The sequence below is a fragment of the Artemia sp. Qi Xiang Cuo genome, chromosome 16, assembly GCF_049724085.1.
Source record: "Artemia sp. Qi Xiang Cuo chromosome 16, ASM4972408v1, whole genome shotgun sequence".
Classification (NCBI taxonomy): domain Eukaryota; kingdom Metazoa; phylum Arthropoda; class Branchiopoda; order Anostraca; family Artemiidae; genus Artemia; species Artemia sp. Qi Xiang Cuo.
The window spans coordinates 7,169,161-7,194,635 of NC_142809.1; the positions used below are offsets into that span (position 1 = coordinate 7,169,161).

Below are 25,475 nucleotides of genomic sequence, written 5' to 3' on the forward strand. Positions count from 1 at the left end.
ATTAAGCAACTGGACAATTTTCTGGTTTATGTTCCAAGCAGTGTTGTCACATACAAAACATTTGTACAATTATTTGTAATACATTTGTTGGTACTTATGTATAGTCAAGAAGTTTCCTGAATGTAAGATCAATGAAAACCGGTATTGTAGCCACAAATAACAGGTGACAAAATGCATTGGACTTGTATAATTTGGCCTATATATTTGCACATTAGGGGGAGGGGGTAAGGAGAGGGTTTTAAATATTTTTTTTTCTTTGCTTGGTTTTGTATGTGTGTGTGTGTTGAGTCTTTGAAAGGTTGAAATGCATTATATTGAAAATACTTTTCTTTTTTTTTTAGTATTTGTTTCACTTCGGTTTTTCCCCTGTTTTATTTCCTGGTCATAGAGCCTTACGGGGGATTCTATGTTGAAGTGTTTTTGTCGTAAATTTGTTGATTGATTGATTGATTGAATTAATTGCTGAGGAATAAAATCTTGGATAAAACTTAACTTCTTACGGATTGTTTTTCCCATAGGCACTTCATACGTAATGGGTCGTCATAGAAACTTCAAAGGGGGCTCATTCGATTGGAAATCGAGAGTTCTAGTGCCCTTTTTAATAGTAAAAATAAATGGAGGGCAACTAGCCCCCCCCTGCCCATCCTTCCCCCCAACACAGCCAATCAAAATTTTGAGACAGCCATTTTGTTCGGCGTAGGTGATTTCCAGATATAAAATATTTTTTTGAAGAGAACACTCCCCCACAACCCTCAGGGTAAGAGTTTTAAGTTATGCCCTGGGGGCATATAAGGTTTTTATAGAAGGCGTTGTCGTAGAAAATTCAAAACAGGCTCATTCGATTGGAAATTAAAGGGCTAGTGCCCTTTTTAATAGTCCAAAATGATCGGAGGGCAACTAGCTCCTCCCCCCGCCTTCCACGCCCATCAATCCCCCAAACACACTCAATCAAAATTTTGAGATTGTCGTTTGGTTCAGCATAGTTGTTTTCCAGGTAGATATTGTATTTTTGAGGAGGACACCCTCCCACAGATCTCAGGGTAAGGAGTTTAAGTTATACCCTGGGGGCATAAATGGTTTTTATAGAAGGCGTTGTCGTACTAACTTCAAAAAAGGCTTATTCGATTGGAAATTCAAAAAGCTAGTGCCCTTTTTAATAGTCGAAAGTGATTGGAGGGAAACTAGCCCCCCTCCATGCCCATTATTCCCCCAAACACATCCAATCAAAATTTTGAGATAGCCATTTTGTTTAGCGTAGTTGATTTCCAGATAGAAAATTTGTTTTTGAGGAGGAAACTCCCCACAACCCTCATGGCAAGGGTTTTAAGTTATACCCTAGAGGCATATAAGGGTTTTATAGAAGCCGTTGTCGTAAAAACTTCAAAAAAGGCTCATTTGATTGGAAATTAAAGGGCTAGTGTCTTTATTAATAGTAGAAAGTGATTGGAGTAAAACTAGCTCCCCCCCCTCGCCCATCATTTCCCCAAACACATCCAATCAAAATTTTGAGATAGCCATTTTGTTCAGCGTAGTTGATTTCCAGAAAGAAAATACATTTTTGAGGAGGACAATCCCCCGCAACCCTCAATGCAAGGGTTTTAAGTTATGCCCTGGGGGCATATAAGGTTTTTATAGAAGGTGTTGTAATAGAAACTTCAAAAAAGGCTCATTCGATTGGAAATTCAAAGAGCTAGTGCCCTTTTTAATAGTCGAAAGTGATTGGAGGGCAACCAGCCCCCTTCTACACTAATCATTTCCCCAAACACATCCAGTCAAAGTTTTGATATAGCCATTTTGTTCAGCGTAGTTGATTTCCAGATAAAAATATGTTTTTGAGGAGGACACTCCCCCAGAGCCTTCAGGGCAAGGGTTTTAAGATATGCCCTGGGGGCATATAAGGTTTTTATAGAAGGCGTTGACGAATAAACTTAAAAAAAGCCTCATTCGATTAGAGATTCACAGCGCTATTACCCTTTTTAATATGCAAAAATCATTTGAGGAGACCTGGCCCCCCCCCCCACACCCATCATTCCCCACAACACCTCCAATCAACAAGTTGAGGTAACCATTTGGTTCCTCGCAGCTGATTTCCACATAGAATACATGTTTTTGACGAGGACACTGCCCAAGAACGCTTAGGGACAGGTTTTAAAGTTAGACCCTGGGGGCATATATGTTTTTTATTTAAGATTTTGTCGCAAATAATCAAAAAAAGGCGGATTTGAGTGGATTTTCAATGAGATAGTTCTCCTTTTTGATATTCAAAAGTATTTATACGATCCCTAGCACCCCCCCCCCCCCGACGCCCATCATTCCCCCCAACACATCGAGTCAAAATCTTGAAATAGCCATTTTTGTTCAGCGTAGTTGATTTCCAGATTGAAAATATATTTTTGAGGAGGATACTCCCCCAAACCCCTCAGGGCCAGGGTTTTAAGTTATGCCCTGGGGGCATATAAGATTTTTATAGAAGGCGTTGTCGTAGAAACTTCAAAACATGCTCCTTCGACTGGAAATTGAAGGGCTAGTGCCCTTTTAAATAGGTGAAAGTTATTGGAGGTTAAATAGCCCCCCCCCCCACGCCCATCATTTACCCAAACACATCGAATCAAACTTTTTAAATAGCCATTTTGTTCAGTGTAATTTATTTCCAGATAGAAAATATGTTTTTGAGGAGGACACTCCCCCACAACCCTCAGGGCAAGAGTTTTATGTTATGCTCTGGGGGCATATAAGGTTTTTATAGAAGGCGTTGTCGTAGAAACTCCAAAACTCCAGGCACATTCAATTGGAAATTCAAAGGGCTAGAGCCCTTTTCAATAGTCGAAAGTGATTGGAGGGCAACTAACCCCCCCCCCCCACGCCCATCATCCCCCAAACAAATCCAATCAAAATTTGAGATAGATGATTTCCAGAGAGAAAATATATTTTTGAGGAGAAAAATTCCCCGTGAACCTCATGGTAAGGTTTTTAAGATATGCCATGGGGCATATAAGGTTTCTATAGAATGAGGGGTCTCAGAATTTTCAAAAAAGGTTCATTCTATCGGAAATATCGAGGGCTGGTGCCCTTTGTAGTAGTTAAAAGAGATTTGAGGATAACTGACCCCCTCTCACGCCCACCTTTTCCCCAAACACATCCAATCAAAATTTTAAGACAGCCATTTTATTAAACGTAGTTTTAAGTTCTGGAAATTAGGTCTTTGAGGATTACAACTCCCCAAAAGCCCTCAAGGCAACGGTTGTAATTTAAGGATTCTCCGAATCCTTCGTACTATTTCTTATGGAAGGAATGCTCGTATAAACTTTAGAGAGGGTTCATTTGATTGAAAATTGAAAGTTCTTGTTCAGTTTTTAAGAGTCAAAAGAGATCGGAGGGCAACTAGGCCCCGTCTTCCAGGCCCTAAATGCATCAGATAAAAATTTTGAGATAGACATTTCGTTAAAATAGTTTAAAGTTCTGATAAAAAAAAACTCCGGTGTCGACACAGCCCCCCAGGGCCCAGGGGTAGGCGTTGTAAGTTATGCCCTGGGGCATAACTTATTAAGGGGGGTTTCTAACTCATGGGAAGGGGTTTTGTATGGGAAGAACACATATGAAATCTAATAAAGAAAGAAAAACGAGACAAAATGGGGTTTTTATAGGCCAAATGAAAAAACTTAAAAAACAAAGCTAATATTTCGCGAGTAAAAACGCCTCTCTTCTTCAGCGCGAAACGAAACGATGTATCCAAGGAAAGTGCCGAATATAAAAAAAAACAACAAAAAACAAACGCGGAAAGTCAAAGCCAAAGTGAAGAAAACTCTTCAGCTTCTTCGTCTTCGCCAGATTAACAACGGTGTCTTCGTGAAATTGAACAAGGCAACAATGAACATGCTGAGGAATTTAAAAAAAAAAAAAACTACCCAAGAATCAGCCTTTTTGGGTGTTTATAAATACAGTAATAATGAGGTGTATTTGTTGATGTATGCATGCAGATATACTGCATTTTATGCCTACAGAATTTAATAAACCATCAATAAAGACTCGAGCTTTGAATAGTTTGGTGAAGTTTTCAACAGTTTCGGGTGGATGAGCAGCTTGTGCAGCTGTGCTGACCTCATGCGGCTTGGTGCTGCAATGACTTGTTATAAGCAGAAGTAGTAGCATGAGTCCTGTTTCTATTCATTGCAAAATAAAGTCTGACGAGGGGACAACACAATTGTAAGATAACAAAATAAGCGAGCATCTTAAAATAATTCAGAAATGACTGTCAATGACACCCTTAAAATCAAAGTTCTAATTCAAAGATAATTTCTTAAACCACATTGGCCTGACATCACATAATGAAGAAAAACGAACAAAAATGGGGGTTTTATAGGACAAACGAAAATACTGAAAAAACAAAACAACAAGCGAATATTTCGAGGGACAACCGTCTCTCTTCTTCATCGCGAAACGAAATAATGTATCCAAGGAAAGTGCCGAATTAAAAAGACAAAATAAAAAATAAACGCGGAAAGTCAATGTTAAAAGAACCAAAAAACCAAAGAAAAAACCAAAAACTTAAAAGATGAATAAAATTCAATAAAAGCTAAAAATTAAAAGAATTAAAACCAAATACCTAACAACCATAAAAGCGAGTTATTCGCCAATATCCGCGATTTGCACAAAATCCAAAAAATTATGAACTGCCAACTCGCTTTTATGGTTGTTAGGTATTTAAATGAATAACTCGAGTTATTCTGTTATTGTTAGCGAGTTAACTGAATAACTCGCTTTTATGGTTGTTAGGTATTTGGTTTTAATTCTTTTAATTTTTGGCTTTTATTGAATTTTATTCATCTTTTAAGTTTTTGGTTTTTTCTTTGGTTTTTTGGTTCTTTTCACATTGTCCCCCCTGCACCCCAAGACGACGCCACTGGGCACATGAATAGGCTAAATCAGGGCTTCTTAAACTTTTTTCATTCACGACCCCATTTATGATTTCTGGTTTCTGTGACGACCCTGTATAAATTTAAAACAAATAGGGTAAAAAATATTGTTTACTGTTTAAGCCTCTCAAAACCCCTATGCCTTCCCAAGGCCATACCATAATTTGCACTTTACTGAAAAAAAAATATAAATGTTTTTACTTTTATAACTTTAATAAATCAAACAATATTAACGTTTTGATTACTAAATATCAGTATATGTATTTTAAACTGATAATACACATTCATTTGTTGTTGTTTTTTTTTCAGAAAAGTGCAAATTATGTTCTGGCCTTGGGAAGGCATAGGGGTTTTGAGCCCAATTTATGTTAATTTCTGCTCGTTTTGGGTTTGACTCGGTTATTTATTATAATTTCTGTTCGTTTTGGGTTTAATTTATTTATTGATGCTGATTTGTGGTAGTTTCATGGTTGGTAGATTATTTGATTTTATTATTGCTCATTTTTTGTTTAATGGAGTTCTTTACTTTTCTTTGAAAAAATTATTTTCTGAAAAAGTTTTTTTAATTAATGTCTGTTCGTTTCATATTGGAATAGTCTTTTCAGGGAAAAAGAAAATAATACTTTAAATATTTTCGTTTTTTTAAGAATTTATAGTTTGGCCCGCTATTTGTATGCTGGAGAAAAATTTTCAGCAATTCTTAACAGCATAAACCCTTTTAGAAATATGGACACAAATAGTAGTGTTTAATTTAGTTTCATACCTCCTCTAGTTAACCTGAAATGGAAAACTTGATACCATTTGCAAAAAATCTGTTTACTTTCTTTGGTAGCTTGAATACACTTACGCTATTTTGATTTGGTTAAATTATAAGAGCAGAAGTAGCCTCGAAAGTTTGAACATAATACCCTCAGTCGTTCTTGGGATACTGCTGAGATGCCTTATTCGGAATTAGCATTAACACAGTGTATTTTGATTTAATTTTAAGGCAACATTTAGTTTTTAAACATTATGGGCAAATGGGAGGGTGGGCATGGGAGGGGGATTAGTTTCCCTCCAATCACTTTCGACTATTAAAAAGGCCTCAAGGCCTTTCCATTATATATACCTTATATGCCCCCAGGGCATAAATTACAACCCTTATCCTGAAGGCTGTGAGGGTGGTTGTCATCCTCTAAGACCTAATTTCCAGAACTTTCAACTACGTTAAACAAAATGGCTATCTCAAAATTTTGATTGGATATGCCTGGGAAAATAGTGGGCATGAGAGGGGAGTTAGTTACTCTCCAATCACTTTCAACCATTAAAAAAGGCACTAGCCCTTTCAATTTCCAAACAAATGACGCCATTTGAATTTTCTATGGCAACGCCTTCAATATAAGCCTTATATGCACCAAGGGCATAAATGATAACCGTTTCCCTGAGGTCTGGGGAGGGGTTGTCATCCTCAAAGACCTAATTTCCAGAACTTTCTGCAACGTTGAACAAAATGGTTATCTGAAAATTTTGATTGGATGTGTTTGGGGGAATGATGGGCGTGAGAGGGGGCTAGTTACCCTCCAATCACTTTCAACTCTTACTGAGGGTACTAGCCCTCTCAATTTCCAATTAAATGAGCCCCTTTTGAAGTTTTTACGACAACTCTATCTATAAAAACCTTATATGCCCCCAGGACATAACTTACAACCTTTGCCCTGGGGGCTCTGGGGGGTTTGTCATCCTTAAATAAATAATTTCCAGTACTTTCAACCACGCCGAACAAAATGGCTTTCTCTAAACTTTGATTGAATGTGTTTGGGGAAATGGTGGACGTGAGAGGGGGGTTAATTACTCTCCACTCACTTTTGACTATTAAAAAGGGCAATTTCAATTTCCAATCAAATGAGCCCTTTTTGAGATTTATATAACAACTTTCTATATAAACCTTATATGCCCCCAGGCCATAACTTACAACCCTTGCACTGAGGGGGTTATCATCCTAAAAGACCTAATTTTCAAAACTTTCGACTACGTTGAGCAAAATACATATCTCAAAATTTTGACAGGATGGGTTTGGGCAAATGGTGAGCGTGAGAGGGGGTTAGTTGCCCTTCAATCACTTTCGACTATTAAAAAGGCTCTAGCCCTTCAATTTCTAATTGAATGAGCCCCTTTTGAAGTTTCTACAACATCGCTTTCTATAAGAACCTTATATGCCCCCAGGGCATAACGTACGACCCTTGCCCTGAGGGGGTGGAAGCGTTATCATCCTTAAAGACCTAATTTCCAAAACTTTCAAATACGTTGAATAAAATGCCTATCTAAAAAATTTGATCAGATGTTTTTGGGGAAAAGATGGGCGAGAGAGGGGGGTTAGTTGCCCTGAAATCACTTTTTACACTATTAAAAATGGCACTAGCCCTTTCAATTTCCAATTGAATGAGCCCTTCTTCAAGTTTCTATGACAAAGATTTCAATAAAAACTAATATGCCCCCAGGGCATAACTTATAAGCCTTGCCCTAAAAACTGTGGGGGGAGTGTTCTAATATAAGGTATAGTTGCCCTCAAATCACTTTCGACTATTAAAAAGGGCACTAGACCTTTGAATTTTTACCAAATGAGCCCTTTTTCAAGTTTCTAGGACAAAGATTACAATAAAACTTATATGCCCCCAGGGCATAACTTATAACCCTTGCCCTGAAGACTATAGGGGGAGTGTCTTGCTCAAAGGTATAATTTCCTGAACTTTAAACTGCTTGGAACAAAAAGGCTATCTCAAAATTTTGATTGGATGAGTTTGGAGAAATGGTGGGCGTGGAAGGGGTGTCAGTTGCCTTACAATCACTTTCGACTATTAAAAAGGGCACCAGCCATTTCAATTTCCATTTCCAATCAAATAAGCCCTTTTGAAGTTTCTATGACAACACGTTCTATAAAAACCTTATATGCCCCCAGGGCATAACTTACAACCCTTGCCCTGAGGGCTGTGGGGAGGGGGGGTTGTCATCCTCAAAGACCTAATTTTCAGAATTTTCAACTGCGTCTAACAAAATGGCTATCATAAAATTTTGATTGGATATGTTTGGGGAAAGATGGGCATGGAAAGGGTGTTAGTTGCCTTCCAATCACTTTCGACTATTCAAAAGGGCATTAGACCTTTGAATTTTCCATCGAATGAGCCTTTTTTCAAGTTTCTAGGACACAGATTTCAATAAAAACTTATATACCCCCAGGGCATAACTTATAACCCCTGCCCTAAAAGACTGTGGGGGAAGTGTCCTGCTCAAAGGTATAATTTCCTAAACTTTAAACTTTAAACTGCTTGGAACAAAAAGGCTATGTCAAAATTTTGATTGGATGAGTTTGGGGAAATGGTGGGCATGGAAGGGGTGTTAGTTGGCTTCCAATCACTTTTGACTATTAAAAAGGGCACTAGCCATTTCAATTTCGGATCGAACGAGCCCTTTTTGAAGTTTCTACGACAACGCATTCTATAAAAACCTTATATGCCCCAAGGGCATAACTTACAACCCTTTCCCTGGGGGATGTGGAGGGGTTGTCATCCTCAAAGACCTAATTTCTAGAACTTTCAATTACGTTAAACAAAATGGCTATCTTAAAATTTTGATTGGATGTGTTTGGGGAAAAAGTGGGCGCGAGAGGGGGGTTAGTTGCCCTCCAATCACTTTTGACTATTAAAAAGGGCACGAGCCACTCCAATTTCCAAATAAATGAGCCCTTTTGAAGTTTCTACGACAACTTCTTTAATACGAAGTGCCCTGGTCTAAAGGAAAAAAAATAGTAAATAATACATTGTGCCAACATTGTTCTTATATGCCCCCCAAGGCATAACTTAAAATCCTTGCCCTGAGGGTTGTGGGGGAGTGACCTCCTCAAAAACATATTTTTATCTGGAAATCAACTACGCTGAACAAAATGGCTATCTCAAAATTTTGATTGGATGTGTTTTTGGGAAATGGTGGGCGTGGAAGGGGTGTTAGTTGCCTTCCAATCACTTTTGACTGTTAAAAAGGGCACAAGCTACTCCAATTTCCAACTGAATGACTCCTTTTCGAAGTTTCTACAACAACTTGTCAAGGCAAGACATCACTTTTACTTCGTGATAGTTCTCAACTGCGAAATCCGGTTTTATATCAATTATTGCACTGTTGATTCCGGGGCCCCTCATATTTGGCTTTTATGAAGAAAAGGGCCCACGCCCGTAAGTCTCTTTGAAATGTCATTTTGATGAGTTGAGGAAAGAAGCGAGCGTACTGTATATTTAGCGATATATTAATTACCGATAAAATATAATTAGCGATGTCTCTCACGAAGAAGTGTTTTGATGAGCATATGGACATTATAGAGCAGCTTGTAGAAAATCTTCATACAGAAAATGCATTGGTGACACAAAAAAACACTAACTAGAAATCTACACTTGTGACAGCTAAAACTAAGGTTTTAAGAACTGAATTGTATGTTAAACGCAAGAATCCTCTTATCCATGGAATTCCTAACAAGTAAAATGAAGATATTGAAAAAACCGTTAATGATTTTTGATCAGAAATATTGGTACGGAACAACAGGAATATTCATGTCGCAGCCATCTGTAGACTTAGAAGCAAGACTAAAATTCCCAGGAAACAAAATTCTTATTCGACATCGGTCCTTATTTTTGTATCTTTTATAAATCTTCGACATAAGGATAGTTTTATGGCTTATGCTGGTCATCTAAGAAATACGGGGAAAGTCGTCAGTATTGACCTTCCATTCGAGTTGGCTAAACATCGCAAAGAGCTTTTGAGTACGACTTTTAATTTAAGAAATTGTAAAGTAGCCTCCGATAAAGTGTTTCATACCAAAGTGGTTTCAGAAAGGGACAATTCTATGCGTAGAATCTAAATTAACTTTTTGTTCTATCTGGATCTAGTTTGCAGATGCATGATACGACCCGATTTCCCTATTTTTCCTCGTGTTCAACACGGATTTTGATTGTGACGCTTGATTATTAGTCAGTGCTTACTTCCTCTCAATATATTATATCTTCAAAAAATGTGTTGTTCGTTAATGTTATTTGTCTTTTTGTATTTTTCCCTTTTATTTGTCTTTCTCTACCCTCAGTATTTACACCTTCCTGTGCTATTTTAGGTGTCCCTTATTTTTTGTTTCAGAGCAAAATAATAAAGTTCGTGTCATAGCCTTTTTAATTCGGATTAAGAGGTTGACGTCACAGGTGTTCACGCGACTACATCATGGCTCTCTGTCACCTGCAACGGTAAGTAATTATGGTTAAGACTGATTCTCTGTTGGGGATTAACACTAACATAACACTAGGGAAATTATATGATTATGAATGTGGGAGAGTTAATTTTAATGAAATTATAAATAATCTGGTTGGTAAAGCCCCCAATAGAAATTTATATGAAAATTTTGAGAATATTATGGATAGCTTGTTTTTGATGTAGCTGAGATTTTGGGAATCAAGAACTCAGTGAGGTAAAGCATTCTTAGTTGCGCACCTAAGCGTTTAGAGTTTAAATTTTTTGTTTGACGACATTCGATTACTATGTAGGAATTCGCACCCTGCAATTATTGATATCTGTGAAACGTTTTTTAGCAAGAAAAATCAGGTACTTTTGGATATTCCCAGTTATATGTCGATATTTCTTAACCGCAAGACGGTCCAAAAAGGTGGACTCGGATTTTACATCCGAAATAATTTTCAGGCTGTACTAAGACATGATTTATGTACAAATAATGAAAAGGTATTGAGTCACTTTTTATAGAAGTCCCAATCAACGCTAAGGAAAGGGTAATAATAGGCGAAGTTTATCATCTCCAAGTGGGTCTATAACTCAATTTATGGAAACATTAGAACATGTTCTTGGAAAAGTTTTTGCTGAAAAATCCGAAGTTGTATTGATGGGCGACTTTAACCTTGACCTTGCGGAACCGTCATCTAGACAGGCTTCTGATCTTTTGTCTTTACTAATTTCGGATGAATTAGCTCCTTGTATAAACATACCGACAAGGATTTCTTACCAGTCAACAACATTAATTGAAAATTCTTTTCCATCACTACGCTTTATCAAGAACGAAATACTTCTTTTCGATACTTCCAACCACTTGGCAGTTGCACGCATGCTTACAACCCCCCAAACTCTAAAAAGACTATCCTCCTAGAATGCACCAACACTCTGTTGCCAATCAATGGAGCTGTATAGAACAAAAGAATATCTGAGTGCATAGTCGGAGAAGTACCCTTTGCACGAAAATATTAATTTTGGCAACTATAATGTTGTGTATGACTAGTTAGATGACAATGTCAAGGAAAAATTCTCGGCTTATTGTCTAAAAGCTCCTTTAAGGAATCCTCGATCAAAAAGATCAACACCCATAGCTCCCTGGCTAACATCGGGAGTCCTCAAGTCAATAAATAAGAAGCAGAACCTTTTGGAAAGAGTACAAAAAGAGACCAAGTGATGCTAAATTAGAAGCGTTTAAGTTGTACTGTAATATGCTGAAACCAATTATTTGGAAAGCTAAAACAGTATATTTTACAAAGAGATTTGATGATTGCGGCAAAAATACAAGGACGACGTGGGATGTGATTAAGGAAGTCAGTCGGCCATCCAAAAAACTGGAGGGTCTCCCTAAGTCTCTTATGGTAGACGATCAACTTATCACAGAAAAGGGGCAAGTACGACATCATATGAACAAATTCTTTACGGAGATAGGGAAATCAACTGCTAATAGCGTTACCCACTGCTCGGTGTCACAGACTTGGAAGCCGCTCCTAGGCCCCACGTGCTTGAAATAAATGGTTCTTAGGGACATTACGTGGAGGAAATTACAAATATTGTTTTGTCTTTAAAGAATTCTTCAACAGGTTTTGACAAAACTTCTGCTAGAGTAATCAAACATATCCTTCCATCGATTATCACCCCACTTTGCCATTTGATTAATAGGTCATTTCAACAAGGAGTATTTCGTCAACGTCTTAAATTGTCGCGTGTGATAGCTCTCTTTAAAGGAGGTGACCGTGAGGATCCTAGGAATTATAGACCGATCTCTCTTTCGTCAATGTTCTCTAAGATATTTGAAAGGCCAATGGTCAAACGTCTGGAGAGATTTCTTGAAGAAATTTTTCTTTTTCGTCAACATCAGTTTTGATTTCGCGCAAAGTATTCTACAGAACATGCTGGTAATAAACTTTTTCAGTTCATACGACGATCTTTAGATTCTAATCTTATTCTTGCGGCCATTTTTCTTGATGTAAATAAAGCTTTTGATAGCCTTACACACAACATCCTCATTGGTGAGCTTTCCTATTATAGTATGCATGGGAAGGCATTGTCTCTGTTCTCTTTACGCCTTACTGACAGATCTACTGCCGTTAAAGATGCAGACAAGTAAGTTCCAATTCAATGCAGAGTACCCCAAGGTTATATTCTTGGGCCAACCCTCTTTCTGATATATGTAAACGACCTCTACCGACTTCTTAACACCCCAATTCCCGATGTTTGCTGTGGATTGTGTCACAAATCTCACTCTCAGACTATGTCGGTGTCCACATCTGATAATCGAGAAGAACTGGTAGCATTTGCAGATGACACTACTCTAGGTGCTGCAGCTCCGGATGAGTCACCTTAAGCTTCAAGCAATGACTGAAAAGATACTCAATTGGTTTGACATAAATCAACTAGCTTTAAATGTAAAAACTTTGTACCTTCTTATTTTTTCCCGTACAGGTGTGAGCTGCCCCACAATTACTGAGCTTCCTACACCAAGAGTAGATATCGATCCGTAGCACATATCGATCCGGGCGGGATAAGTCGCCCCCCGGATCGATATGTGCGATTCCTGGGAGTTCTTTTGGATGAAAATTTATCGTTTAAGTGGCACGTTCAAGTAATGGTAGTGAAAATTTCCCGTGGACTTGAATCATCCGAAAGGTAAAGCTTTCATTTACTTTTCCAAAACTCCGTATGTTATATTTCTCTCTTATTTTCTCAGGTATATGTTACTGTTCATCTGTGTGGATGTCTACATTTCCTTCTGTACTTGCTCCTGTTCATGTTCTTCATGAGGAAGTGGTAAAAGTTCTCCAGTCGCTTATACACACTTCTGTTGATCTCCTTAAGATTAGAGATATTTATCTTATATCTCTATCTTCGTTGGCATATCAATTCTTCCATGGAGATCTCCCATGTTGTTTTTCTGGACTACTTAAACAAGTAGGGGAAGTAAATTTGTACGCAGTTTGAAACTGGGACGATGTGATGATTCCAGCTACTCCCTCGGTTCGTTCAGACTTTGGTCTGGTCGTGACTGTGGGACGTGCTTGGAACTTGGTTCCTGCTGAGATTCGTCAGTCACGAACACTTGGCTCCTTTAAAAGACAGATGAAAAGTTTCTTATTAAAGGTAAATATTAAATAATTTATAGTTGTTTTATTGTGTTTTTTTTTCTGTTGGCGTTGGATCCTCGATGATGTAGAGAATTTTATTTTTTTTATTTATTGTCGGGTGATAGGAGAGTCGCTGTTTCGTGTGGACTGTTGGTGAGTTAACCTCTTTTCCTTTTAGATTTATAAATTAGACGTTGTTTAGTATTGTTTAAGCCAAGTTTTAATATTAGTCGTTTATTCTGTGTCGTTTCCCAAATAACGGACCATTGAGCCCTTTGGGATATTGTTTTTGTTATTGTTATATTTGTTATTTATGGAAATAAATGGAACTTTAACTTGACTTCATTGATACAAAGTGCCCTGGTCTAAAGGAAAAAAATAATAAATATTACATTGTGCCAACATCATTCTTATATGCCCCCAGGGTATAACTTAAAACCCTTGCCCTGAGCGTTTTGGGGGAGTGAACTCTTCAAAAACATATTTTTTATGTGGAAATCAACTATGCTGAACAAAATGGCTATCTCAAACTTTTGATTTGATGTGTTTGGGGGAATGATGGGCGTGGGGGGAGGGCTAGTTGCCCTCCAATAACTTTCAACTATTAAAAAGGGCACTAGCCACTCCAATTTCCAATTGAATGAGCTCTTTTCGAAGTTTCTACGACAACTCCTTCTATACAAAGTGCCCTGGCCTAAGACCAAGGAAAAAATAAATAATACAATGTGCCAGCATTGTTCTTTACTTAGGCAGCGCTATTGCACTGCCTATGATTTAAAGTTCCTATATGCAAAAATGTGGAATTTTTTTTTTTCTGCCACAATAAATATCATGGACACATTTTTTTTTTTTTTTTTTTTCTCAGGGATGATTGTATTGACCCAGTAGTCCTAAAATACAAGAGGGTTCATTCAAATGGAAATCAAAAGTTCTAGTACCCTTCTAAGAGACGAAAAAAAATTGGAGGGAAACTAGGCTCCCTCCCACCCTCAATTTTTCCCAAAGTCACCAGATCAAAATTTTGAGATAAACATTTTGTTCAGCATAGTTGAAAAATCTAATAACTATGTCTAGGTGTAAAGTGACCGGCCATAGTCCCTGGGGGAAGGGCTGCAAGTTGTGAACTTTGCCCATTGTTTACATATAGTATTTGTTATTGGGAAGTATACAGTAATTTTTTTTGGGGAGGGGGTGCTTGGGGAGATTTCTATGGGGAGAATCTTCCTTTGGGAGGGAAATTTCTGATGAGTGAATATTCTAGGGGAAGTGTTACACTGGGGGTTTTGACAGAATTCCTATACAAAATTCTTTTTAATTGCCTTACATTCTCTTTGCCAAAATTTTATATGGAGATGTTCCAGGGGGATTATCCAGGGTATTTTTTCCACATGTTTTGTTTTCTGGGAAATAATTTCCATGCGAGGGGGTATTTCTGGAGTGACCAAGAAACCAATTATAGATTAAATCTTATTCCAATGAAAAATTGCAGATGAGAATTTTTCAAGGTGAATTGTCCACAGGCAATTTTACAGAGAGGGGGGGGGGGATTTTCAGCAAGGAAGGAACTGTCTGGAGGGAATTTGATGGGGTAGGGTGCACTTTACGTTGGATTAAATTTAAACAGAGGAGTTCCATGAGGGGGAGGGGTATATTTCATAGAGGGTGAGCCAGATTAACCAGCATTATTTGAAAAATGAGCACAAATTATGTCATACATGAAGTGTAGTATTGTGATACCTTGCTTATGCTTGTGGTTGTGCACCAGCTGTTATTGCGTGCTTATGCTTACTTGCCTTGATGCGTTATGCTTGCTTGCTTTGCTTATAGTGTTCTTTTTTATAGGTGCCTGGGGTTTAAATAAATATTTATCTACCAAATACCACATGGTGTCAGAAGTGAGTAACCAGTAATGGATATCAACCAGCCAAGTATCAGTTGGGACCCGCTGTGTCTTCCAGATGAGTGGAAACGATTTGAGCAGAATGCTCGTCTTATGTTTGCTGGCCCCTTATCTGGGAAAACTGAGAAAATCATGTGCGCCTACCTACCTATTTGGGTAGGAGACAAGGGAAGAGAGATATTTAATACCTTCACCTTCAGTGAGATTGAAAAGGAAAAGCTTGAGCCATACATGACAAAATTCAAAGATTATGCAACACCTAAAACAAATAGCATGTTTGCAAGGGACGTCTATCAGAAACGTGACAAACATGAGGGAGAAAGAAAAGAAGGCTAAATAACAAAGATGTAAACCGTGTTTAAGGCCTGTAGCTATAGGGACGCAGACAAAATAGTACGAGATAGAATATTCTGTGAAATACTGAACCCAAGTATCAGAGAGCGCTTGCTAATAGAAGGAGATGCCCTAACCCTTGAAACAACTATAGAGAATTGTCGCATTTTTTAAACAACCCAGGAATAGATAAGAACATTTGACGAAGGTGGAATAAAAAAAGAAGTTGATTCAATTAACAAAATAAATGGCTGCAAAAGAAAAAGAAACAACGAGCCCAAGGCCACCAGTTCAAGATCTAGAGAATGCTACTTCTGTGGAGGCAGCTACAGCCCGAATTATGCATGTCCTGCAAAAGGAAAAATATGTACAAAGTGCCGCAAGCCTAACCATTTTGCACGCGTCTGCAGAAGCAACAAGGTCGTAATTATAGTTTCAGGCACCAACAACACACTTGAAAACTCTGATGATGAGGACAAGATATTTCTGCATGAAGTCTTGGAAACAAATAACAAGGAAGAAGCCATAGTTTCCCTCAAAATTAACGCCCAGTTGCCAGTGAGCGTCAAAGTTGACGCAGGAGTGCAAGCAAATATCCTTCCTATCAAGTATTTTGACATGCTCTTGCCAAAGGCAGAAATAACTAAGGATGAGCAGAAGGTCACTAGTTACTGTGGTGGCAAGAGTACTGTTTGAGGAACATGTACTTTGAGCTGCACCTCTGAACAATCAAGGCCTTCCAACCAGCAGTTCTACATTGTAGAAGCAGACTCTGTTCCCATAATCGGTTTCAGATCAAGCTTGGATCTGAACCTTATTAAACTGATCATGAATGTCAAATCTGCTCCAAGGACTGAAGTACCAATCTGCAACTCTGTTTTGGAGGTTATTAACGAATTTAATGATGTCTTTGAAGGGCTAGGAAATCTGGATGGCAAGTGCCATATTTGAAAGATGGAGCCATCCCCAAAGGTTCATGCTGTAAGGAAAATTCCATCAGCTCTTCGCAACAAGCTTAAAGCAGAGCTTGATAAAATGGAGAAAGACGGTGTCATTGAGAAGGTGACTCTCCCTACTGAATGGATCAACTCCATGGTGGCCGTTCAAAAGAAAAATGGCACTCTCCGTCTCTGTATTGACCCTATGGATCTCAACAAATCCATCAGAAGACCCCACTACCCTATTCCAACGCTAGAAGACTCTACATCCAACTAGCATGGAGCAAAGTATTTCACAAAGCTAGACGCACGTTCAGGATACTGGTCATTGTCGCTAGATGAGGAATCCTCAGACCTAACTACATTCAACACTATCTTTGGAAGATACCGTTTCAAGCGTATGCTGTTTGGCATTATATCAGCGTAGGACGAATTCCAGAGCCGCATTGAGCAAGTGTTTGAAGGTCTCACTGGCTTTATAGTCATCATAGACGATCTGCTAGTTTTCACTTTAACCCTGGAAGAGCATAATCAGTATCTTGTTGCCTTCTTCAAGAGGGCTCGAGCAAAAGGGGTGAGGTTCAACCTCAGTAGATGTAAATTTGGGGTACAAGAGGTAACATACTTTGGCCATATGATTGGCAAAAAAGGGATGCACCCTGATCCAGAGAAGCTACGTGCAATTAATGCAATGCCAAAGCCAGCGAACAAAGAAGAGCTGACCACCCTCTTAGGAATGCGAAACTACCTAGCCAGATACATCCCTAATCTATCAACAAAATGCAAGGACCTTCGTGACGTGACATCTGCAAAGAAAAAGACTTTGTTTGGGAAACAAAGCACGATTTTGCCTTAAAGGAAATAAAGGGCTCCATTGTGTTGCACCTTCACTTCTTTGATCACCAAAGTACCTCAATTGACCTGACAGTCGATGCCTCATCACATGGCCTAGGAGCATATATCTCAACAAATGGACAGGCAATAGCATACGCTTCACGAGCCCTTACGTCTACCAAGCAAAGATACTCACAGCTAGAAAAAGAACTTTACGCAATTGTATTTGGCTGCCAATACTTACATCATTACATTTATGGAAGGGAAGTCAAGGTGTTCACTGATCATCGCCGTCTTGAAACCATCTTACGACAGCCTTTGCACAAGGCCCCAGCAAGACTACAAAGGATGATGCTCCAGATTCAGCCATACGGCTTGAGTTTCACTTATCAACCTGGCGCTGAAATACCAGTCGCTGATGCTTTATCAAGGCTCCACCTGTCAGACATTGACAAGGCAAGCCAGAGAGAACTCGAAGCGTATGTACACCAAGTTGTCAAGCTACTTTCGGTGAGTGATTCAAAACTGCAAGAAATCTGCAACCAGTCTAAAGAAGACCCCCGGCTAGCTGCACTCAGAGAAATTATAGAAACTGGCTGGCTAGTTTGCCGCAAGTTATGTCCTAGTCACGTACTGCCATTTTGGGGAGTCCGACACGAACTATGCATCAATGACGAAATCATATTCAAGGGAGACAGGATAGTGATACCAGCATGTCTGAGAACCGACACGTTAAAACAGCTACACGCGTCACACCTAGGAGTGGAGAAAACTAAACAGAGAGCCAGGATGCTCATCTACTGGCCTTGACTGAACACAGACATAGAAAATCTGATTGTCAGCTGCTACACATGCCAAAAAAACAGCAGGAGTCTGCAAAAAGAGCCACTTATCTGCTCACCAGTTTCAGTTCTCCCCTGGTAACAAGTTGCCTGTGACATATTCACCTGGCATGGAGCCAGCTACCTCCTAGTGGTGGACTAAATAATTTCTTAGACCACACTGCTTTTCCATTAAAAACAAAAAAAAATTTTTTAAACACGAAAAACGGTTTTTAATTTTGTAACAAGCAGTTAAATTAAAAACAATTAATTATGCAAAAAAGATCCTAATATTTCGGCCCAAAATCCGGTAGCATTTATAAACGGGAAAAAATAAAAAAATAAATAAACCCAAAAAAAAAAAAACAAATTAAAATAAATTAAAAAAAAAAAAAAAAAAAACAAAAATAGAACAAAAATACAAAAAGAAATAAAAAAATAAAAAAATAAGGAAAAAACTCACATATTAATTAAAAAATTCCATGCACTGAATGTCTTTCAACTGGCCTCCTCTCAGTATATAAATGGAAATATATTAAATAAACACTTCCATGTACTGAATGTCTATATTGATTCTACTCGCCTCCTCCCAATATATAAATTGAAATCTATCAAAAATGAAGAATATATTTATACTTAGACCAAAACAATAAAAGGTCAACTAACCCCGGTCCATAACCCTTAAATAAATTTCACAAGTTCATCAACCATTTTATGAATTATAAATTGAATGGATTCGTTTTGTTGCAAGCTTAGCTGCAGTTCGTTTACTTTTCTCATCATTTAACCCATTCTGACCTTTGTTCGCAAGGTCATCTTTCGTTTCAGAAATATTATTAAAATCAGTATTGATTGAATATCTTGCCTGCATTTTAATTAAATTATTATAAATTGAATTGATCCCAAATTCCCCTTTATCTCTATTTATGCTAGTACCCCCATAGATTATCTTTTTTATTTCTATAATTTCCCTGAAGCTTTGTAAAAGTCCTACAGACGTATCTACTAATTTTGTTTGATCAAATAAAATACTGTGATGAGGAAAATTATAAAGATGTTCTGCAACCGCTGACTCAAACGTTTCTGGTGTTTTGTTTTGTTTTAGAGCGTAATCTATTGCATTCTTGTGTTGTTCTAGCCTATTTTCTAAAGTTTGTTGCGTTCTACCCACATAAAATTTTCCACAAGAACATGGAATTTTGTATACTCCTTTAGAACATGGAGTATACAAAATTCCATGTTCTTGTGGAAAATTTTATGTGGGTAGAACGCAACAAACTTTAGAAAATAGGCTAGAACAACACAAGAATGCAATAGATTACGCTCTAAAACAAAACACCAGAAACGTTTGAGTCAGCGGTTGCAGAACATCTTTATAATTTTCCTCATCACAGTATTTTATTTGATCAAACAAAAATAGTAGATACGTCTGTAGGACTTTTACAAAGCTTCAGGGAAATTATAGAAATAAAAAAGATAATATATGGGGTACTAGTATCAATAGAGATGAAGGGAATTTGGGATCAATTCAATTTATAATAGTTTAATTAAAATGCAGGCAAGATATTCAACCAATACTGATTTTAATAATATTTCTGAAACGAAAGATGACCTTGCGAACAAAGGTAAGAATGGGTTAAATGATGAGAAAAGTAAACGAACTGCAGCTAAGCTTGCAACAAAACGAATCCATTCAATTTATAATTCATAAAATGGTTGATGAACTTGTGAAATTTAATTAAGGGTTATGGACCGGGGGTTAGTTGACCTTTTATTGTTTTGGTCTAAGTATAAATATATTCTTCATTTTTGATAGATTTCAATTTATATAGTGGGAGGAGGCGAGTAGAATCAATATAGACATTCAGTACATGGAAGTGTTTATTTAATATATTTACATTTATATACTGAGAGGAGGCCAGTTGAAAGACATTCAGTGCATGGAAGTTTTTAATTAATTTGTGAGTTTTTTTATTTTTTATTTTTTTTTTTGTTTCTTTTTTGATTTTTTTTATCTTTTTGTTTTTTTTTTTTTTTTTTGTATTTTATTTTAATTTGTTTTTTTTTTTTTTTTTTGCTTTATTTATTTATTTTTTTTTTTTTTTTTCCGTTGAGAAAGGCTCCCGGATTTTGGGCCGAAATATTCGGAGCTTTTTTGCATAATTAATTGTTTTGTATTTCACTGCTTGTTAGAAAATTAAAACCCGTTTTTCGTGTTTAAAAAAATTTTTTTTGTTTTTAGTGGTGGACTACCATAGCCGCTTCTTTGAAACTGATCTGTTGTGTGAATTAACATCTGCAGAAGTAATTTTGAAACTGAAGTCGCATTTCGCCCGTCACGGCAAACCCCAGGTCATAGTGTCCGATAATGGTAGCCAATACGTGTCCCAAGAATTCAAAAGGTTTGTCAGAAACTGGGGATTTGAGTTAAAAACTTCAAGTCCAATATACCCCCAGTCAAATGGATTAGTGGAAAAGACTATCCAGACTTGTAAGAGCATCATGACCAAGGCAAGTGAAAATGGATCAGACCCGGGATGGCTCAACACAGACAGAAATCCTACTATGACCGGCATGCTAGAGAACATCCCGAACTCAGAGGAGGTGACCAGGTCTTCTTCAGAAAACAGTCGGAAGCGCCGTGGAAAAGCGGGGAAATAATTAAAGAGGCAGATGAGCCTAGATCGTACTACTTATCAACTAAAGATGGTACAATCCTTCGTCGAAACCGAAGACACTTAATCAAAGCAGCCTCTCCACTCACACCTGTTGACAGACCTGTCATGAAGTACCCCTCCTGGGCTGTGTTAAGGTCACTAAACCTGGGACAGGTTGCAGATTGTCCTGACACCGCCACAAGCATGAATCAGCACAGATCATTGCAGAGATTCCCGACTACCACTGCCGAGCCCGGTATGGCTATAGCTGAGCCCCACCAGCCAGCAGGTGAACCGTCTAGCACAATTGAAGCACAAGCAACAGCTGCTCAGGCGACAGAATCCGGCAGAGTGGTGAAGCCACCCAAGAGACTAAACCTATAATGAATAAGGAAGTGACAATGAAGCACTTGAGTCTAGTGTAGGTCTGCCAAAACCCATTGGCAGCTGATGGGAGTGAGCCTTGCGCCTCCCAGTGTAGTGTTCTGTTGTGTCCTGTATTAAGTGATAATTTGCCAAGTTATTGGCAGTTAGCAGAGTAAGCCTGGCGCCTCCATGCCTAGAGGTAGAAGGAGCTCATCCCTTGGAAATAGCTGAAGGGGGATGTAGCATTATGTGATACCTTGCTTTTGCATGTTTTTGTGCACCAGCTGTTATTGCGTGCTTATGCTTACTTGCCTTGATGCGTTATGCTTGCTTGCTTTGCTTATAGTGTTGTTTATTATAGGTGCCTGGGTTTTAAATAAAGATTTATCTACCAAATACCACAGGTTGCCCCCTCCTCAATACCTTATTCTTTATGCTAAAGTTTGACTATTTACTAAAATTGAAACACAGGGGCTGTTTAATTAGAATAGGAAGCGTTTTTAAAAGTGCTACCAGCTTTAGAGCAGGGTATTGAGGAGGGAGCAACCCTTCATATCCAGAATAAAGCTGTCAAAACTAATATACAAATTGTGATTTAACTTTTCATGCATGGTTAGCCAAAATTGAACCTGCAATAGTTAAAAAACGTTCAGAAATTAAATGAAAAACAAGTTTTTCTAACTGAAAGTAAGGAGCAACATTAAAACTTAAGACTAACAGCAATTATTCCATATATGAGAGGGGCTGTCCTCTCCTCAATGCCTTGCTCTTTGCACTAAATTTTGACTCTTTTTTACCACTCTACTTTTTAACACAATAAAAAACTTTAGCTTAAAGAGCAAGGCATTGAGGAGGGGACAACCCCTTTCATATAAATAATAATTGCTGTTTGTTTTAAGTTTTAATGTTGCTCCTTACTTTCAGTTAAAAAAAACTTGGTTTTTTTTAAATTTAATTTAATAAAGACAATACTTTCCTTAACATATGAAGAACCGTGTATATTGCAATTGTATCTGTCTGGTTTATATGCAAAGTAACACAAGAGACAAAAATTAACAAACAAGAGAGTAGTCAAGAATTATGGTATACAAAGTAATATTTGGCAGGGATAGTTACTAGTGATAAATCAAAAGGAGTGATGATTTTTGGGGATTTGGGGAACCAAATTTTTTTTGGGATGACATGTAGATATTTGGGGAAAGCCCTTAGCATTTGGGGATAGTACAAGCCCTGCTTGAGTTCTAATCAGGAAAATCAAAATACTTCACCACATGAGAAAAGAAAAGCTCCAACTTTGCAGTTCCTGCAATAAAGACTTGCTGCAAAATTAATTCAAAGCCAACCAAATGCCACCACATCTGCTGGTGGTGTGCTGGCAATGTTGCGACATTTTGGCAGCAGTCAACTGGGCCTCTCATTGGTGGTGCTCAGTCAATGTGCTGGTGTAGTGTTGGGGTCTAATTGTAATCACCATTGTTGAAAACTCTATAAAGGAAGGTTACAGCCCACACTTTGAACAACAAGGGAAATCACATTTTTGCATGGTTAGCACCAATACTTTTTCTTTTCTTTTTTCCCTCTCTCTCTCTCTCTTTGTTGCTAACAGGGCACTGAAACACCATAGAAAGATGTTTAATGACTTATTTAAAAGCTACTTTTTCTATCTTATTAGGTTTTAACTATCCTTCAACTTTATATAATTGTGTTTGTTTTATCCTTCAACTTTATATAATTGTACAAAGACTATAGACAGGGTAATAATTAACCTTTTGGGGCCCTATTAATGGCTCAAAAGGGAATTTGTACCAGAATCAATTATTATATTTGGAAAGATAATAAAAAAGCATCTAAGTGATGTATTCAGTTTCTTCCTTTCTGAATTGTATGAAAAAGTATACATTTACCAGAAGAAAATAAAACTAAAAGACAATGCTAAAACAATAAAATTCTTACTTTATAATATTTAGCATGTTCTTATTAATCAGATAATTTCCATCCACTGCTATCTATTTTTTTATACCATTTCAGTAAGTAATGTACCCAATTGTACATGAAGATGGATTCCAGACCAGGGGCATCAGTTGGGGGGGGGGCAATTCACCCTCAATAATTTGGAACACAAATTATTATATAGCCCATGCCTCCTGAATATCTGTATATTGACCCCTCTTGATCTCCCCCAATAAAATGCTGGAGCTGTGCCCCTGTTCCAGACTGTGGGATTACAAAGTGGGATTCTTCATGTATTAACTAGCTATGATATGATAATGCATATTGGATTATAATAATGATACATTATTATAATCCAAAATTTTGAGAAATTTATTATTTAGACTCTGAGAATTTCAATTAGTCTGAATCCAGAGTTTCTACCAGTTTATTCATGTCCTAGCTCCCAGGCCCCTCCCCTACCACAAAAAAAGTCAGGATATAGACTTTTACTGAGGTAAAAGTCAAGAATTGGGGGTGCTGAAAAGGAAACATGTTGAGAAAACAACGCTTGCTACATTATATGCAGAATAATTGAAGTTTGCACATTTTGTATATAGCTCCACTATTCTTTACCCCTAAACCTCTAATATACACATATATACCCTAAATTATATATTTCTCATGGATTTCGCCATGAATCACACTAGTTTCAACCCTTTTGAAAATTGAAATCAACACTGACAAGATCAAGAAATGGAAAAATAAATGGTAAATATTTCAACTAACAGAGTAGGCTATTCAGATAGCTAAGAAACAAACTTACCTTTATAAACAGAATTTTATCCTGAATCCAAATATGACATATGTTTCCATTGAAAATTATATTTGAAGCCCTTTACAAACCCTCAAAAATAATACCTTTTTCTTTTATTTTAGATACAACAACTTATATACCTGTTAGGCCTAGCATTAAACTTGTTACCTATAAATTGAATTGACAGTGACAAAATTGATAATCACTATATGCATGGGAAACATATAATATTGGCTATATATTTGGGTAAGATTGGAAATAATAGGTTAGGTTAAAATTGAAATTGCAATGGAAACAAGTGGCATGTTTGGATAAATGTGAAACTCTAATTCTAGAGGTAGACTAAGTTTGTTGCTTAGCCATCTGAATACTCATTTAATTGAAACATCGCAATTTAGGGCTATATATCAGCACATTAGGGGAAGGAGGGTAAAGTAGAGCCTAGGCTAGTGGAAGTGCCTTGAAATGTGTTAGCTACATTTTTTCTGCATATTATGTGGCAGGTTAAGAATAGTTTTCTTAATGTTATTAATTCTCAACTGCCCCAATTCTAGGATTATTTCATCAGACAATCAGAGGAGAAGGTACATTGTCAGAAAACCCACTATGGTATTTGGAAACATTAAGAAAGAAAGAATTTTTCCTGATGAAGAGTGGAACCATTAAACTGATACCTTTTATAAATCCATATAATTGACATGAAGTAAAGTTAAGGCCTTTATCTTTAGTGATTTTCCTCTATACACTATTAGGCCTATTCTATAGGTTTCCAGCAAAGGGCATGCTCTTTAAACTTTAAAATTGTCGCCATGGCTTGAAATTCAGAGCTGCCGCTAAGTTAAGAAATAAAATCACCCGAATCCTGGGGAAAGATGTAATTTTCGATTATTTCATTTTATTGGGTCATTTGCCTGCCTGACACTCTAGGTAGTTGGGGTCCTCAGTATTAGGCTTTAAAGGGTTGTTTTCCTGTCACTCCAAACAAATTAGCGGTCCTTTGTTAATTCAAAATTCTTCGTCAGCCTGCCTAAGACCATGGGTGGACGTGCCTTGTTTGCCTCTCATTCCAGGCAATCTAACGGTCCTATGTCAATTTTAAATTAGGGTTGCCAACTGTCGACGTCAGAAAAGAGTGCAAATCAAGGCCAAAATATAGTACAAGTTGTTAAAATCGTGTGCAAGTCAAGAAATTTGCGGGAGCGCGGCTAACGCCAAGCTCGCGGCCCCTTTCACTGTTTTTACCATTCTTACGCCATTTACACATAATTATCAGTTATGCTTTGATCGATAAACATATTATCTTTAATATTTCAAATGTATGTAAAATAAAGTTAGAAAATCAGCCCTAAATAATAAGTTAGATAAGGATTATCATTCTATTTTTAGCTTAAAAGGTAATGCTCTGCTTGAAATTTGCAGGTGTTTATTTTGATTGCTTAGATCTTTAACTGAACTATATTTGACTGCATCCATTGTTTAGTTAAAAGTTTGTCTCCATTTTATCCAAACGTTTTGAAATGAATATAACAGGTCCAAGTAACTAGTCGTGAACAATAGCTGACTTCAATGTAGTCAAG

General features: G+C 37.5%; 1 protein-coding gene across 2 annotated transcripts in view; it reads right to left on the minus strand.

Moving 5' to 3' along the window:
* The window catches only part of LOC148942518 (NPC intracellular cholesterol transporter 1-like), a 179,094-nt gene extending 154,397 nt beyond the window's left edge, over window positions 1–24,697 (minus strand). For both annotated transcript variants that reach the window (XM_089102558.1, XM_089102556.1), the window contains exon 1: window positions 24,573–24,697. The gene's annotated coding sequence lies outside the window, so the exon portion shown is untranslated. The remainder of the gene's footprint in view (window positions 1–24,572) is intronic.
* Window positions 24,698–25,475: the final 778 nt, after the last annotated feature.